This window comes from Paroedura picta, chromosome 2 (genome assembly GCF_049243985.1).
Source record: "Paroedura picta isolate Pp20150507F chromosome 2, Ppicta_v3.0, whole genome shotgun sequence".
Lineage (NCBI taxonomy): Eukaryota > Metazoa > Chordata > Lepidosauria > Squamata > Gekkonidae > Paroedura > Paroedura picta.
Window position 1 is genome coordinate 7,375,019 of NC_135370.1, and position 16,576 is coordinate 7,391,594.

Genomic DNA, 16,576 nt, shown 5'->3' on the forward strand with positions numbered 1-16,576 from the left:
TTGCTCAAGATTCTATGCCTCCAGTGAAGCAGCCCAATATCGCATTAGCCTTCATAGCTGCCAGATCACACCGTTGGCTCATATTCAACTTATTGTCCACCCAAACTCCTAAGTCCATTTCACATGTGCTGCTATCAAGCCAGGTATCCCCCATCTTATATTTATGCATCACATTTTTATTACCCTAACATAATACGTCACACTTCTCCTTCAGGAGAAGGAATCAGGAAAGCCCCACAAGGGCTTCCTTTCTGAGAAGAGGAATATTTCTGCAGGCCCTGCCTCCTGGAGAGGAAAGGACCTAATTGCTCTCTATGTGCTGCCCTGGCAGCCCCAGAGCAAAAACTGCCCAGGGAAGCCAACTGTTTCCGCACTGAGAACGAGGTGCACCAGGCCAAATGCTCCCCCATGTGGGTACAGGAAGAGGTGGGGAACAGGAAGAGGCGGGGCCACCTGTCCTGGTTCAAACTCTAGCCTGTAGCTCGGCAAAAAGCCTCCAGTGCAGAAACGGGTGCAGGGGAAAGCACTACTGTCTGACCATACTCACAGGAGCTTTTAGGTTTCTCAACCAGACAGAGCCAGATCATGCTTCACATGCCTTCCCAGCAGTGGCCACAGATACATGCGTCTGAGCTGCCTCAGTGGGGCCTATAAACAGCGCACTGAACAACATAGCACCCAGGACCCGCCACTGGAAATATATTAAATATATTGTAAGAAGAACTTTCTTCTGCCAGTGATCCTTCTGAACCTACAGCCGTCCGACAGCATCAGTCGACTCAACATCCCAGTGGTATGTGGAAAGGAGAAGTCCTCTCTCTAAAACCCGTCCCACTCCTCATCCTCTGCCTTCAGAGGCATTCACATGCATCTGATCAAGACCTAATGGCAGAGACTAGTCACGGAAGATTTATCCCTTCAGCATGGGTAGAGGGAAAATATAATAAACTTCCACCCCAGGAACGAACTTGCATATGGCAGGACAGTAACATCGAGGACACCGAACATGTGATTTTTGATTGCTGTATTTACAACCAATTGCGTCATAGAATCATAGAATCATAGAATCATAGAGTTGGAAGGGGCCATACAGGCCATCTAGTCCAACCCCCTGCTCAACGCAGGATTAGCCCTAAGCATCTGTGAAAAACTTTTTCCTGATATCTAGCCTATATCGTTGTACTTGAAGTTTAAACCCATTACTGCGTGTCCTCTCCTCTGCAGCCAGCAGAAACAGCATCCTGCCCTCCTCCAAGTGACAACCTTTCAAATACTTAAAGAGGGCTATCATGTCCCCTCTCAACCTCCTTTTCTCCAGGCTGAACATTCCCAAGTCCCTCAACCTATCTTCATAGGGCTTGGTCCCTTGGCCCCAGATCATCTTCGTCGCTCTCCTCTGTACCCTTTCAATTTTATCTACGTCCTTCTTGAAGTGAGGCCTCCAGAACTGCACACAGTACTCCAGGTGTGGTCTGACCAGTGCCGTATACAATGGGACTATGACATCTTGTGATTTTGATGTGATGGCTCTGTTGATACAGCCCAAAATGGCATTTGCCTTTTTTACCGCTGCATCACACTGCCTGCTCATGTTTAGTTTACAATCCACAAGTACCCCAAGGTCTCGTTCACACACAGTCAAAAATTCAAAAATTACTGAATTCCATCAAAAATCACTGAATTCCATCTTCACTGACTTAAGGGCTACTTCCAGACAAGCCAAATTAAAGGAACTCCTTTCGGATAAAAATAAGAATTTATCCTATATTATTGCCAAATATGCAAGATTAGCTATTAAATGTAGACGTGCCTGACTAAATATGTACAAGGGTTAGGACAGATCTATTGAACATACGAAGTATATGGGAACTTTTAACCAATTTTATATTGTGTTTTACTCTTTTTTATTTTGTGCTGGCAGCTGGCCAAAATAAATGTATCTATGATATGAATAGTCACAAAAGCTCCTCCCCAGCCACGAGTTTAGATCCAGGTGGCTAGGCAGTGTTGGTTGGAAGCAGTGGAATAAAGTTTAAGTCTAATTGGGCGCCTTTAAGACCAACCAAGTTTCATTCAGTATATAAGCTTACGAAAGCTTATACCTTGAATAAAACTTGGTTGGTCTTAAAGGCGCCCAACTAGACTCAAACTTTGTCCTGCTGCCTGCAATTTTGTTAGCCTTTAGGACGCTCATGAACTCTTGCTCTTCTGTACCGATCGGAGACCTTTGTGGGTATCGAGGCAGATCTGAATTTGGCCAGGAAGAGTTATCAGCCCCCAAACTCAGCCCTAGCATTTCCAAACAGAAACCATCCCAGAAAAATATCCCTGTAGTGAGATGCCTCATGAGGCATTGTTTAGTTATTTAGCTTCATGGAAACCAAAACACAGAAAACGTTTTTTTCAAGAGATCATTTCTTCTTTGAGTCTAACGTCCATGCTGTTCCTTTTACGGTATTCTTTCGGTTATGTTCTATGAAGAAGATGAGACCTTTATCTTGTGGAAAGTCGGAATATACTGCATCTAACCACATGGTATCCTTCTGGAAGATTTATCTTGCTTAAATATTTATAGTCAGCTTTTAGGTTCATAAAGATTCCGCAGGATTGCTAACAGTTTTAATTAAAACAAGTCATATCAGTTAAAAACACCAAACAGGAAAGATACAGCCGCAAAGAAACGAATTGAGACGAGCAAGAGGAACAGCAAAGCTCAGCAACACAACCACTACCACCAGCAAATATAAATATAATATTATATTATTTTTATTTTATAATATATTCCTAGAGAAAATCACCTCATTCCTTATGTCAGGGGTAGTCAACCTGTGGCCCTCCAGATGTTCATGGACTACAGTTCCCATGAGCCCCTGCCTGCTGGCAGGGGCTCATGGGAACTGTAGTCCATGCACATCTGGAGGACCACAGGTTGACTACCCCTGCCCTATGTGGTAAGAAACACTCAGGGGTATTTAAAGATGCGTGGCACAGAGGGAGCAAGGTGAATTTCTCTAGGAAGAAGTTCCACAGTCTTAGTGCCACTGCAGGGAAGACCCTGTCTCGGGCACGCTAATGAAGAGCCTCCAAGTCAGGTTTTCTGTGGGTAGGATCATATGAGACTATACATCTTTAATACCTTTATCACCTTAATAATAATATCATTCTTTCTCCCTGATTTGCTTGTTGAGTTTTCAATCAGATTTAGGACAGAAAAAAATAAGTAATTACATGAATAAGGTATGGGCAGCATTTAAATGTGCTAAAGAGAGAGTGTAGCACCAAGCTGCTTAAAAGAATAGTTTTATTAGGTAGAGCAGTGGTTCTCAACCTTCCTAATGCCGCGACCCTTTAATACAGTTCCTCATGTGGTGGTGACCCCCAACCATAACATTGTGCAAGTGTTCTTTCACAGAAATTAAACTGAAACTGACCAATGGCGTGAAGATCCATTGTTCAGGATTGTATATAAATTGGTTTTTTTCTGGGGTTTCTCAGTTCCGCTCTGCCTCTTGTCCCACCATGCCGATCTCGCTCTTTCCGCTGCTCCAGGCAGACGAATGCTCTATCTTGATCTACCCCACAAGGCTGTTGTGTGGATGGTGTCCCCCCAGCCAAGCTGCTTGCCCTGCTGCAACCCCTATGAAAGGGTCATCTGACCCGCAAAGAAGTCCCGACCCCCAGGTTGAGAACTGCTGAGGTAGAGAAATGACCTTGTAAACAAAGAGGAGAGAGAGAAAGAGAGAGAGAGAGAGCATTTCCGTACATCAGTAAAAATAGCATTATGCCAGCTGAATAGCAAAGCGCTACATTTTATCATGCTTCCCAGCCCCTCCTCACCTTTTCTGCTCATTTGCCTTTGTCTGCCACCTTTTTGCTTGTCTCACCCTCCACATCTGCTGCTGGACATGGCAGAAGTGAGCATCATACTTCTGCCTGTCAATCAATCCAGGCAACCAATCCCCTTTCTCCATATTTTAAAGATCCTGCAATGCCCACTAATTTTTTTTAATTCATACTTCTCCGTTGATATGCCTGTGCACGGAATCATAGATGTAGAGTGCTTTTTGGATTTCTTGGAGGCTCAAGATAGAGCTGAGTGTCATCGGTGCACTGGTGACAACCCAGCCCAAGTCTCCAGTCGGCCTCGCTCTGCAATGTCATGTTGATGTTAAGGAGCATAAGGGACAAGAACGATGCAGAGCAATGCCTCTTTATCCCAGCCTAGACAGGTGGCCCAGAAGGATACCATGCCCAGTGTGATAGGAAGGAATCAAGAATGCTTATTTAAACTTGCAGAGAATGCTAAATCGCTGTTTTCCTCACTGTCCTCCCTCCCTTTTCAAATATCTGCTTCATGGCTAGGGTTCTGCCTTAAGGGTCAACTGCAATACCAGCCCGACCTAATGGAGATGGCACGGTGCTGCCAGCGCTTTGGCCAGAGGAGCAGCCGTGAGTAAGAAGAAGAGTTGGCTCTTATATGCCGCTTTTCTCTACCTGAAGGAGTCTCAAAGCAGCTTACAATCGCCTTCCCTTTCCTCTCCCCATGACAGACACCCTGTGAGGGAGGGGAGGCTGAAAGAGCCCTGAGATTACTGAAGAAGAAGAAGAGTTGGCTCTTATATGCCGCTTTTCTCTACCTGAAGGAGTCTCAAAGCAGCTTACAATCGCCTTCCCTTTCCTCTCCCCATGACAGACACCCTGTGAGGGAGGTGGGGCTGAAAGAGCCCTGAGATTACTGAAGAAGAAGAAGAGTTGGTTCTTATATGATGTTTTTCTCTACCTGAAGGAGTCTCAAAGCAGCTTACAATTGCCTTCCATTTCCTCTCCCCACAACAGACACCCTGCGAGGTAGGTGAGGCCGAGAGAGCCCTGATATTCTTCTTCTTCTTCTCTACCCGGAGTCTCAAAGTGGCTTACAGGGCCATTTCGCACGGCTTCAAAATAGCACAATGGTTGCTAATTGAAAACGCTACTAATTTGGCATAACGCACGACGTCGTAGACAATCTGCAACACTCCTGAAACCGACCCGCAAAAAGCGCTTCGTTGTAGCGCTTTTAGGGGAATCCAGAAAAGTGGATTCACCCTCCGGATAGCGATACACTCCTGCAACCAATCTGCAACAATAGCGATAAAGACCTGTGCGTTAACATTGTTGCGGGTTCTTCGAAGTCCCTCCTCCTGAGCCTTTCCTCCAAACTTCCGGCAAACTGTTCGCCATTTTTTTTTTCTCGGACCGAGCACAGATCAACGAGGCAACGGGACAGCGACTGGGTTTCTAGCACGATCACTTTCGGAAATTCTGCCCGGACACCACAAGAGTATTTCAAAAGCACAGTAGCACACACCGTCACGTTCCCAAAATTTGCCCAAAGCTTAAAACCCCGTCTACCTTCGGCCAGTACTAGCGGAGTCAACGTACAGGGAGCATTTTAAAAAACTTTCCTCTGAGCGTGCCAACGAACGTTCGCCGCTCGCAGTCTCCTGTTTAGCTTAGAGGGGTTCAATAGAAATGATTATAGGTGATATCATGAGGGGCGGTTTATGTGTAGTGGGTCTTTGTGTGGTTCCGGGTGCGTGGTTGTGCTTGGGTGCGGACAACCCCTTCCATCGGCGGCTAGACCTCCGGCAAGCGGAGTCGCCGTCCACCGTTCATTTTTAAAAACTTTCCTCTGAGCGTGCCAACGAACGTTCGCCAGTAACATGTCATTGATTTATGCTTTGGCTGGTGAATATTATTGGGGAACTGTTGAGTACCGCTGCACTTGCTCTCGGTTGAACACCGGCATGCGTTTTTGTAATGGCGGACATTTCAGTAAAATGGCTCCCGCTGCATGTACAAACTGCTCTTCTCGCGTGTAAACGAATCAGCGCATGCGAGAAGTCAAACAACAAGAGCGCCAATCTGGCCATTAGGGGCAGATCCTGTTCCCGCGCGAGGAGTTTTGAACGTGACATGTGACCTCATGTGGCCAATGTGCGTGTCCCCTACTGCCCACCACCAATCAGGAGCCGGCTAGTCCCTTTGTCTTTGTGTGCGGGAAGGTATATGATCCGTTGCACCCTGCACCTCGCACCTCCATTTTGCTTAGCTACTCGCGAAGGCAGCATGGAATCTTCTTCACAGTCGTCGTCCGTCCAGGCAACCGGCAGGGGGCCAACATGGAGGGACGCCGAGATCAGGGACCTGATCGCTATTTTTTCAGAAGAGAAAATCCAGGACGCCTTCCAGTCCTCACACAGGAATCGGGAGGTGTTTGAGCAAGTGGCCATTAGGATGCGTGCCCTGGGCCACAACAGGACCGGCCTTGAATGCCGGTCAAAAACAAAAACAATGCGGGCGGAGTACATGCGGGCCGTGAACCACAATAAGGGTTCCGGCAACGCTAAAGTGACCTGCCCGTATTTCGAGGAGCAGCGCCCACTGTACGGCGACGGGGACGGAGCCGGCAGGCCGAAGCGCGTCGGGAGGAGCCTGAAGGTGATTCGTAAGCCGGCTGCCCCGGTGGAGGAACCACCCGCTGAGGAGGATCCCGGAGAGGGCACCTCGTCCACCGTCCGGCCTCCACCCCAGGTCCAGCAACGAGGTGCGGACATGGTGACGCTGGACCTACTCGCCATCGTTCCTGGGGAGCCAGAAGAAATTCCGCAGCAGACGCCCCTTGCCGTAAGCACTTTTATTTTAATTTTATATTTAATTTTGAGCAAATGTGTGTTCTGACGTTTGGGAATCGTTTTCTCATGTGTTCGTTGCAACGCATAAGATGGTAGGCTGTTTGTGGACTGCTTGCTGTGGTGGCTTTTTAAAACGGTTATGTTTAAACAACAACCACAAAGGTTTTGCAGCATGCCTCAGCCATAGGCCTTCTGCAGTGCTTTAGCCACTACTTTGGGAGCTTGCTGTGTGGTTCAGGTTGTATGCTTGCTCCTTTGTCACTATTGTATGCCTTGTGTTCGTTGCAACGCATAATATGCTAGCCTGTTTGTGGACTGCTTGCTATGGTGGCTTTTTAAAACGGTAATGTTTAACCAACAACCCAAAAAGTTTTGCAGCATGCCTCAGCCATAGGCCTTCTGCAGTGCTTTGGCCACTACTTTGGGAGCTTGCTGTGTGGTTCAGGTTGTATGCTTGCTCCTTTTTCACTATTTTCTGCTCTTGTCCACAGAGACACAGATGCCAGGGACGGGGCCCCTCGAGTCTCCAGCAGCGGTGGACGAGGATAGTGATTCTGGGGCATCAACAAACATTGGTAAGTTTAAGTTACAATAAGGGGGGGGGGAGCTGTTTTAACTGCTTTGTGCTTTTCTGTTTGTGCAGGGCAGCAGCACTGCTAAGAGACAGAAGAGAGTCCCTCTACGTTGCTGGTTTAAGCTTTGAAGCTTGCTTTGCCACCCTTCGGTCCTAGATCTGTTTTTTTTCTTCTTCGCAGATTTCATACCCGGGACACAGGAGGAGGAGGAGCGTGGGGTGGCTGGACCTCCTGCCCAGCGCAGGCGGATACAGATTCAAGATGGTGAGTGTGCATGAACTGTTCCTTTCGAGCCATAGCTGAAGGACAATGTCGCAAGCCACTAACCATGTGCTCCCTTTTCATTGTTGTGAGTCTTGCTGTGAAAGTAGGCAAAGGAAAAAGCCCACCATGGGCAAACAAACACTAACCATGTGCTCCCCGGGCATTGTTTAGAGTCTTGGTTTAACAATATGGAACCAAAAAAGGCCACCATGTGCACCAGGGTGGGTTTTGACTGTCTCGATGGTACTAACAGTTCTGTTTCTCATTTTTTGCCAACAGAGGTCCTTTCAGATGATGATGAACCAGCCCTGGGTCCAGCCAGCTCACCACCTAGAGGTGCTCTCCCTGCAGAGGAGAGGCTTGCGAGGGAACGCGGCAGGCTGAGGCGCGTCTCCATCTTGACAAGCGTTGGAGAGAGGATCCTTGAGCACTGCCAGGAGGAGTCAAGGCGTGCCGCGGCCGCCGACCAAGCAATGCTCGCCCTCATGGCCCAGGAGGGGAAAAAATTGAGGGCAATCCTTAGGGAGTCAAACCAATCCCTACGCGAAAGCGTGGAGGAGGTGCGACTGATAAGAAGACTGATGGAGAGGGCGGTCGTGGTAATGGAAACGGCCAACCCTCCACAGATCACCGTAAACGTCCCCCCCCACCCACACCAACACCACCACCTCCAGCACCCACCCCACCGACCCCATCTCAGAATGCCTCCACCCAAACTAGAAGGAGGACTGTTCTCGGGAAGAGAATAATAAAACCCGCGGACAAGTTCTCCCCCTCCTAGTTTGGGCCAGTTTGTCTATTTAACTTTATCTGTGTTTGCTGTTGTTTGTTAAATAAAGTTTATATTTTTGACTCTGTCTCTGTGTACCCTACTGTAGAATCAGGAAGGCCGAAAGCGGCCTCTCTAGTGATTGTGTCTATTCTGGTACTGTTGTGTGGGTTGGAGGTTGGAGGGGTGTCAGTTAAAGGCGTTTTAGGAGTGTGGGGTGAAAGGTGTGCGAGTGTAAGGAGTCACACTGGAGTCTTTCTCAGAAAAATTGCAATAACATTTTATTTTCAAAAACAGTTCAACAGGGGAAAAAAATTAGGGAATGTAACTTGGACCCCCCCACCACCACCCCCACCCCCACCCTCCAGGAAAGCCAACTTTTTTTTAACAAATGTATATATTTAACAGGGATAAAAAATTAGGGAATGTAACTTGGACCCCTCCCACCACCCCCCACCCCAAAACACACACAGAAAACAATACTCAGGTCCCACTGCTCCCCTCACCAGCCCCTTCCCCTCCGGCCTCCGCCATGTCCCTCACTCTTCTGCACAACCGTCCCATTGTTCCCCTGACTTTACGGCGGAACAAGTCTTCGTCCTCCTTCTTCTTAACTGTGTGGGGAGGGAGAACAAGTACACATTAGTGCCACACATATTTTCCAATCTGGAGTTTACATGGATACACTTTTCAGTGGCCTTAGCCACAGTGTGAGGAGAGTTGGGCAGTGGGGAACATAACCTACGTTCTTCCGCCTCCCTCTGCTGCCTCTGCCTCTCCATCTCCCCTTTTAGGTCAGCCACTTCTGCCTGCCCTGCAAATGGGTTCAAAATAAATGGTAAGCCATATATGTAGGCTAAAGTCACACAACCCACACCCAAGCACAGGTGCAGTACTCACAGTCCCTTCTCTGCTGCTCGACTAGCCCCTCCAAGGATGTCACCCTGGCCTCCATGGCACGCTTCCTGGCCTCCATTGTTTCTGCTATAGAAATCAAATAAAGAATTCAATCACACTTCAAATGGAAGCATCACGGCAGGCTCCCTTATGGCTCCATGGGGGTACACACACATGGGTCTCCCTCAAAGAAATAAAACTCTCACCTGCAGCCTGTCCTGAGGTGGAAGGTCCCTCTTCCTCCCCTTCCTCACGCTCAGGTAATTTGGCCACGGCAAGTTTTGATGGTGATTGTGTAGCTGGGCGAAGAAAAAGAGAAATCATAAGTAAAAGCACACAAACCAAAGATAAAACACAGCTGATGGCCACACCACAATCAGAGCCAAAGCGCATTACCAAAGTGGTTCGACAGTACTGGCGGGCTAAGTCAGAGGGAGTTGACAGCATCTTAACACTTTCTCGAATATCATGTAGACAGTAGGGGAAAGAGGCATCTAGACATTCCATGCATGCTTAAGGGTAAAACATAACGAGGGCAGCACTCACCCATATGCCTCCTCATCTCCAGGGGGGGCTTCCCAGCCTTCTCCCATATCTGTACCATCAGATCGTGGAAGACCGTTCTCCCACTGGGCTGCGGAACCCCCCCCCCCCACTGTTCTAGACTATTTAGGAAGTCCAGCTTCACCCTCTTAAATTTCGTCCGGACCTGCTCCCAGGTCCGGACGTAGCCCCTCTCCCTCAGCTTGGATGCCAACACCAGGTAAGCACCCTTGGTGTGGCAGTGGGTGCTGGCCATAAGGCGGCCAACGCTTTTGGACTGGAGAACCAGCTCCAGAAGTGCCTCAGCCTCGGCGCGCTGCCATAAGGAGCCCTTCCATGGGTTCGGCATCTTCGGAATGACGGTTAGGCAACGAACATGCGTTGCTCCGATCGACCACCCCAATTTTAAATGTATCAAAGCCGCCCACCAATAAAATTATTCCTTGGAATATCAGTGGTTTTATCCTCCAGTTTGACAGGGGTCGCCAATACTTCCTGGCTACCCGCCTCCCCAACCTTTCCCTGTTCTGCGCTTCCGTACTGTGTTTGTCAACTTCAGCGTGGAGTTAGCATGAAGGGTGCTTTTGTCAAAGTGCTTTTGGACCAGAGATTCCCCGTTTTTTGGCTGGCTAAATAGACAAACCGCACAAGACAAGGTTAAACAAAGAACATAAACCTTTATTTTACAACAGAGTAGAAAAAAAAAATCAAACACGCCTCCTATTTCTGTAGAGGTGGGTGGCTATAGCGTCCCGAACCTTGTACCCCTCCGCATAGATCCTTTTTTTCCTTGCTTCAGGGATGTCTTGTGTGTCCTCAAGGACTACAGGATCAGGTTCATCCACAGGGAAGGGGATGTTATGTCCCTTGTCCTCGCAGATGTTGTGCAAAATGACACATGCGATGATCAGGGGAGTCACATTGTCTATATGCACATGGAGTCGTGACATCAAGCAACGGAACCGTGACTTCAAACGTCCAAAGGCACGCTCCACTACATTCCTTGCCCGGGAGTGACTGGGGTTGTAGTGGCTCTGCACGTCTGTCCTTGGCCGCTTATAGGGAGTCATGAGCCAGCGGCGTAATGGGTAGGCTCCGTCCCTGAGCACCAACGCCGGCACACGCACGCCCTCAATGGTGGCGGTGGGGTTTCCTGGAACAAAGACCCCTTCGTCCATGGCTTTCCTGAGGTTAGATTCCCTGAAAATAAGGGCATCATGCCTCCTGCCACTCCACCCCACCTCGGCATCTATAAACCGTCCGGAGAAGTCCACAGTTCCTTGCAGGAGAACAGAACAAAAGTCCTTCCTGTTCCCGTACTCCTTTATGCTTCCCCCAGGTGCACGGATAGGGATGTGGCTTCCATCGACGGCCGCAAAACAATGCGGGAATCCAAGCCTGGCAAACCCGTCCATACTCTGGAATAAGGGAAAAAAACCATGGCATGTTAGCGTGGGGTGCATCGCGTATTCGTTGCTCATCTGTCAAACAAGAAAAAAAAATTTAAAGGGAAAAGGGCATAGAATGACACTCACCGCTCCAAGGCGGTCTCCGAGGCACACCACTTGGCTGAACAATTCCGCCTCCATGGCGAGGCAGAACTCCTTAAGGATATCGCCAACCGTTGTGACTCTGAGTCCGAATTGCTGGGCTACTGTCCGGAAGTACTGAGGGGTGGCCAAGTACCACAATGCGGCTGCCACCCTTTTTTCCACTGGAACGGGGCGCCGCATGCCAGTGACTTGCCTTTCCATGCGGCCACGTAGAGCCTCCACGAGTTCAAAAAATGTTCCCCTAGACATTCTAAAGTTGGCAATCCAGTGGTCATCATCCCAGCGAGACCACACAAGATTTTCCCACCAGTCAGAGGATCTTTCGTCCACCCAGAACCGGGTGGGGAACCGGACCTCTGCCAGAGCTTGCCAGTGCTTCTTTGCCGCCATGGTTGCCCGTAGAGAACGTCTTCTACTGGTGGTCATCGTTCCGGCAATACGTTCTCGGTAGTCCTCGATAGCAGCCCTCCTATGCCGCACGGTGGTATGGATACGCTGGACTACCGCAAGCATCTGAGCCAACAATTGAAAAATAATCCTCTCCATTGCAACGTTAACCTGTGCTGCGGGCAGTAGGCTACGCAAACAAAGAGTGAGGCCGACCACGTGTCTGCCCAGGTGCATATAAGCAGGTAACCTGTGGGCGTGTACTGTGGGCGGGGATTAACCTATCAAACATATCAATGCATCAACCTCTGGTTCATAGAAAACAATAGAAAACACGTTCCAACGGCGCCAATGATTTGACGATGACGCGTTGCTACGGGGTTTCCTGGTTTTTTTTTTTTAAAAAGGGAACCCCGACAAGTCCGGCTTTACGGTCGAGGTCAAAGGTGTGCCTGCAGTTTGATTGACGGGCACGGGAGGCCAGAAGCGCTAAAAAGGGACCTCCATTGTAGCGATAAGACAGAGACCGGTAGCCTGTGGGTTACGAAAGTGACGAGAAGTGAAAGTGCTAAATTCCGCAAAAACCGCAGCTGTGCGTTACGGGCACAGCTAGTTACATTTCGCTAGTTAAAGTAGCGATTTCGCAAACAGCAACCAAATAGCCACTTTGAGCTCTGTGCGAAATGGCCCACAGTCACCTTCCCTTTCCTCTCCCCACAGCAGACACCCTGTGAGGTGGGTGAGGCTGAGAGAGCCCTGATATCACTGCCTGATCAGAACAGTTTTATCAGTGCCTTGGCAAGCCCAAGGTCACCCAGCTGGCTGCATGTGGGGGAGTGGGGAATCGAACCCAGCACACCAGATTAGAAGTCGATGCTCCTGACCACTACACCAACCAAAACACAAGCCAGTGGCAGGCCCGTGCTGAAGGCATTCCATGTTAGCAACCCTGTACTAACCCTGGTGGGTCCCAGTAAGCACAGAGGGACTCCTGGTTTAAATGCAATCTGCCGGATTCCAGCCGTCAGCCTCAAACTCAGCTTCCGTGGTCCCCAGTTGAGCGCTGATTCCAACAGACAACATGTTCTTCTTCTCGAGGCTCTCCTGGCACAGTCAGTTCCCGGCTCCATTCAGATGTAACACGAAGCATAGTTGCATTTTCTTGCTAGTTGGGAAATTTCAGCTCAGGGATGCAAACGAGACACGTCTTTTAGCTGGGCTAATTCGGGATTGCCTCAGAGGGGGAGAACGCCAAACGGCTGCTGGAGTGTTCTGTGTCTCATTGGGCAAACAGTCTCCCCCAGGGTGATGCCGAGGCTGGCAAGTAGCAGAGGAGGAAGCTGCAGCCCCTTCCCAACAGCTGCCGTCTGACTCCGAGAAGACTGAGAGCCCGAAGGCAGTTTGCCCAACGGAACGTGCGAAAAATGTCACAGCTAGTTTGGCTCTGTTGGCACACATTCCTGGCCAAGTCAGTGAAAGGACATCCCTTTAGTGCCCCTGAGGAAGTCAGCTCAGATTTGGCTTTGCCGGAAAGAGGGTGCATGAGGAGAGGGTTGGCACACGCCGAGGCTGCGGTTAGGAAAAGTCTCTCTCAACCTGTCCTCCACGTCTTCTTCTAATGATCACGGCCAAAACAACATGATGTCAGCAGATGTCTCGGAGAAAGGGATGGAAAACAGGCAAGGGAGGAAGGCCCACTGGAAGCCAGCAACCAAAACAAGCCAGCTCAGGCTCTGCAGCAGGCAGGCGACTATAGCTGAGAAACGGTTGGAAAGAGTATTAGCATGCGGCCTCCGCAGCCCTGGCCATCTGAAAGCCAGCTTGGGGTAGTGGTTGGGAGTGCGGACTTCTAATCTGGCGAGGTGGGTTCGATTCCCCGCTCCCCCACATGCAAGGAGCTGGGTGACCTTGGGCTCGCCACAGCACTGATAAAGCTCTTCTGACCAAGCAGGAATATCAGGGCTCTCTCAGCCTCTCCTCCCTCACAGGTTGTGGGGAGAGGAAAGGGAAGGCAATTGTACGCTGCTTTGAGCCTCCTTTGGGTAGAGAAAAACGGCATGTAAGAACCAACTCTTCTTCTTCAGTAATATCAGGGCTCTCTCAGCCTCACCTCCCTCACAGGGTGTCTGTTGTGGGGAGAGGAAAGGGAAGGCAATTGTACGCTGCTTTGAGCCTCCTTTGGGTAGAGAAAAACGGCATGTAAGAACCAACTCTTCTTCTTCAGTAATATCAGGGCTCTCAACCTCACCTACCTCGCAGGGTGTCTGTTGTGGGGAGAGGAAAGGGGAGGCAATTGGAAGCTGCTTTGAGACTCCTTCTGGTAGAGAAAAGTGGCATATAAGACCCAACTCCTACTCTTGCTACTGCTGCTGCTGCTGCTGCTGCTGCTGCTGCTCCTCCTCCTCCTCCTCTTCTTCTTCTTTTTCTTCTTCCGAAGCCATTCGGAATTGACACCATTCATTGGATTGATTGATAATTGGATTTCTGTACCACACCTCTCAGCACTGCTGGCTTGGGGCAGTTCGTAGCATTAAATACTTTATATCATAGCTGCATTAAACTAATAAATTGCATTTAAAAGTTATTCAGTACCCGCATCGTCCACGGGTCATGGTTTACGCACAAAGCATGGATTTGCCCCTTGCCCAGAGATCCTCAGGGTGAAGACCATGCTGTCTTGATCACACACGCTGCTACCCAGAAGTGTACCTCCCATCCAGTATGAGTCTCATTTCATGACCTACATGTAGAACTCTGCGCTCCTTATTGAATTGCATCTTGTTCTCATTGGCCCACTTTCCCAGCATGTTCACATCTCCTTGAAGCCTGTCTCTGTCTTCTGGAGTGGTTGGTACTCCTCCCAATTTGGTGTAGCCTGCAAATGTAATGAGGAGTCCCTCGACCCCCTCATCCAGATCATAAAAGTGTTGACAAATAACAGACCCAGCACTGAGCCCTGTGGCACCCCACTGCTTGCCTCCCTCCAAACACCATGGACAACTACTCTTTGGGTGCAATGTTCTAACCCGTCCCCTTTCCCCCTAACCATCCGGAAGTCCAGTCTGCAGTTTACCCATTAGAATGTCCCGGAGAACATTGTCAAAAGCCTTGTTTAAGCTTTACTTAATGATGACTATGAAGAAGAAGAGCTGGTTCTTATATGCCGCTTTTCTCTACCTGAAGGAGGCTCAAAGTGGCTTAGAGTCGCCTTCCCTTTCCTCTCCCCACAACAGACACCCTGTGGAGTGGGTGAGGCTGAGAGAGCCCTGATATTCCTGCTCGGTCAGAACAGTTTTATCTGCACCGTGGCGAGCCCAAGGTCACCCAGCTGGCTGCATGTGGGGGAGCGCAGAATCGAACCCGGCATGCCAGATTAGAAGTCCGCACTCCTAACCACTACACCAGACTGGATATCTTGCCCATGTTGATGGAAAGCAGTATGATTCTTTAAAAGAATAATTTTAGGCATATAGAAGAAGAAGCCTTGACTAAAACGGGTCTGTGAAAGAAGAATGTTCTGCCACACTCACCTCTCAACGTTCCTTGAGTGCCACCATGTCTGTCGATTGGGAGACCTCCGTAAAGGTTCTGACCAAGTCACAAAACACATGAAGCTGCTGTCTGCTGAGTCAGACTATGGGCCAGTGAAGGTGACTTCCCAGACTGGCAGCTGCTCTCCAACGTCCCAGGCTGAGGTCTTTTCCATCGCCTTCTATGTGAGCCTTTTAGCTGGAGATGTTGGGGATCGAACCTGGGACCTAACCAAGTGAGTAAGTAAACTTAGGGGTTTTAAGGTGAGAAGGCAAATCCTCTTTCAGGATCAATAAGTCAGAGGAAGGGAAGCGCAGTGCCGATTAACCGGCTTCTGTGGCGAACTAATGGCTCACCAAGTTTCTGTTGGGGTCATAAATGATCTGGACTCATGTGGCCAAGCTGTGGATGACACCCAACTAAGTATTCAGGATGGTAAAACAACAACAAAAACGAAACAACTGCCTCGGAGAAATAGACCAAAGCCAGTATCTGGACACACCACTGGTCTTCATTGAAATACTTTGCACAAACCAAGTATAAAATACAGCAAAACACAAATAAAGCCAGACAAACTCCGTTTGAGCTAGATAAACACTGGGGCCCAAATGTCTTAACATATCCAGGGAATGGCTCTTCGCTGGCGATCATTAACCAGGAAGGAGATCTCGGGGTCAGGGCAGATAGCACAAAGAAAACAATGGCATTACCCTGCAGACTCTGTGAAAAGGAAAGACCCCTGGCAGAGATTGCGAGACCAGCAGCTGGACCTGGAATGGCTCAGCCCTTCCGTAAATCTTGCAAGCCACAACTTTTGAAATACTTTTTTGGGTGGCCCCATCGCAAAAACCCTGCCAGAGCTCTGAAATCAGCCCCTCCAGTGGCATGAGAGACCTCGTGCCTTCAGGCTCCCTTGATAGACTCCCCTGACATGGGTGGAAAACTGGGGGCTAGATGAGGCAGCTCTTCAGTCTGACTGGTCAGAGGTCTTCCAGAGCACAAAGTGCAGACTCCCCCCCCCCCCCGAACAAGCCTCCACAGCACACTGCTCAGGACATGCATCTCAAATACTCAGTACTCAAGTCATAAAATCATAGAATAATAGAGTTGGAAGGGACCTCCTGGGTCATCTAGTCCAACCCCCTGCAATATGCAGGACACTCACAACCCTATTGCTCACCCACTGTAACCTGCCACCCCCTTGAACCTTCACAGAATCAGCCTCTCCATCAGATGGCTATCTAGCCTCTGTATAAAAATTTCCAAAGATGGAGAACCCACCACCTCCCGAGGAAGCCTGTTCCACTGAGAAACCACTCTGTCAGGAACTTCTTCCTGATGTTTAGACAGAATTTCTTTTGCATTAATTTCATCCCATTGGTT

General features: G+C 49.3%; 1 long non-coding RNA gene across 1 annotated transcript; it reads right to left on the bottom strand.

Annotated features, from left to right (window-relative positions):
* Positions 1–8,819: 8,819 nt before the first annotated feature.
* Positions 8,820–15,659, bottom strand: LOC143828602 (uncharacterized). The gene is made up of 5 exons (XR_013227756.1): positions 15,193–15,659; positions 9,386–9,478; positions 9,183–9,266; positions 9,028–9,096; positions 8,820–8,896 (listed from the first exon to the last, which is right to left on the bottom strand). It is a non-coding gene; the product is annotated as an uncharacterized LOC143828602 (long non-coding RNA).
* Between the last annotated feature and the right edge of the window lie 917 nt (positions 15,660–16,576).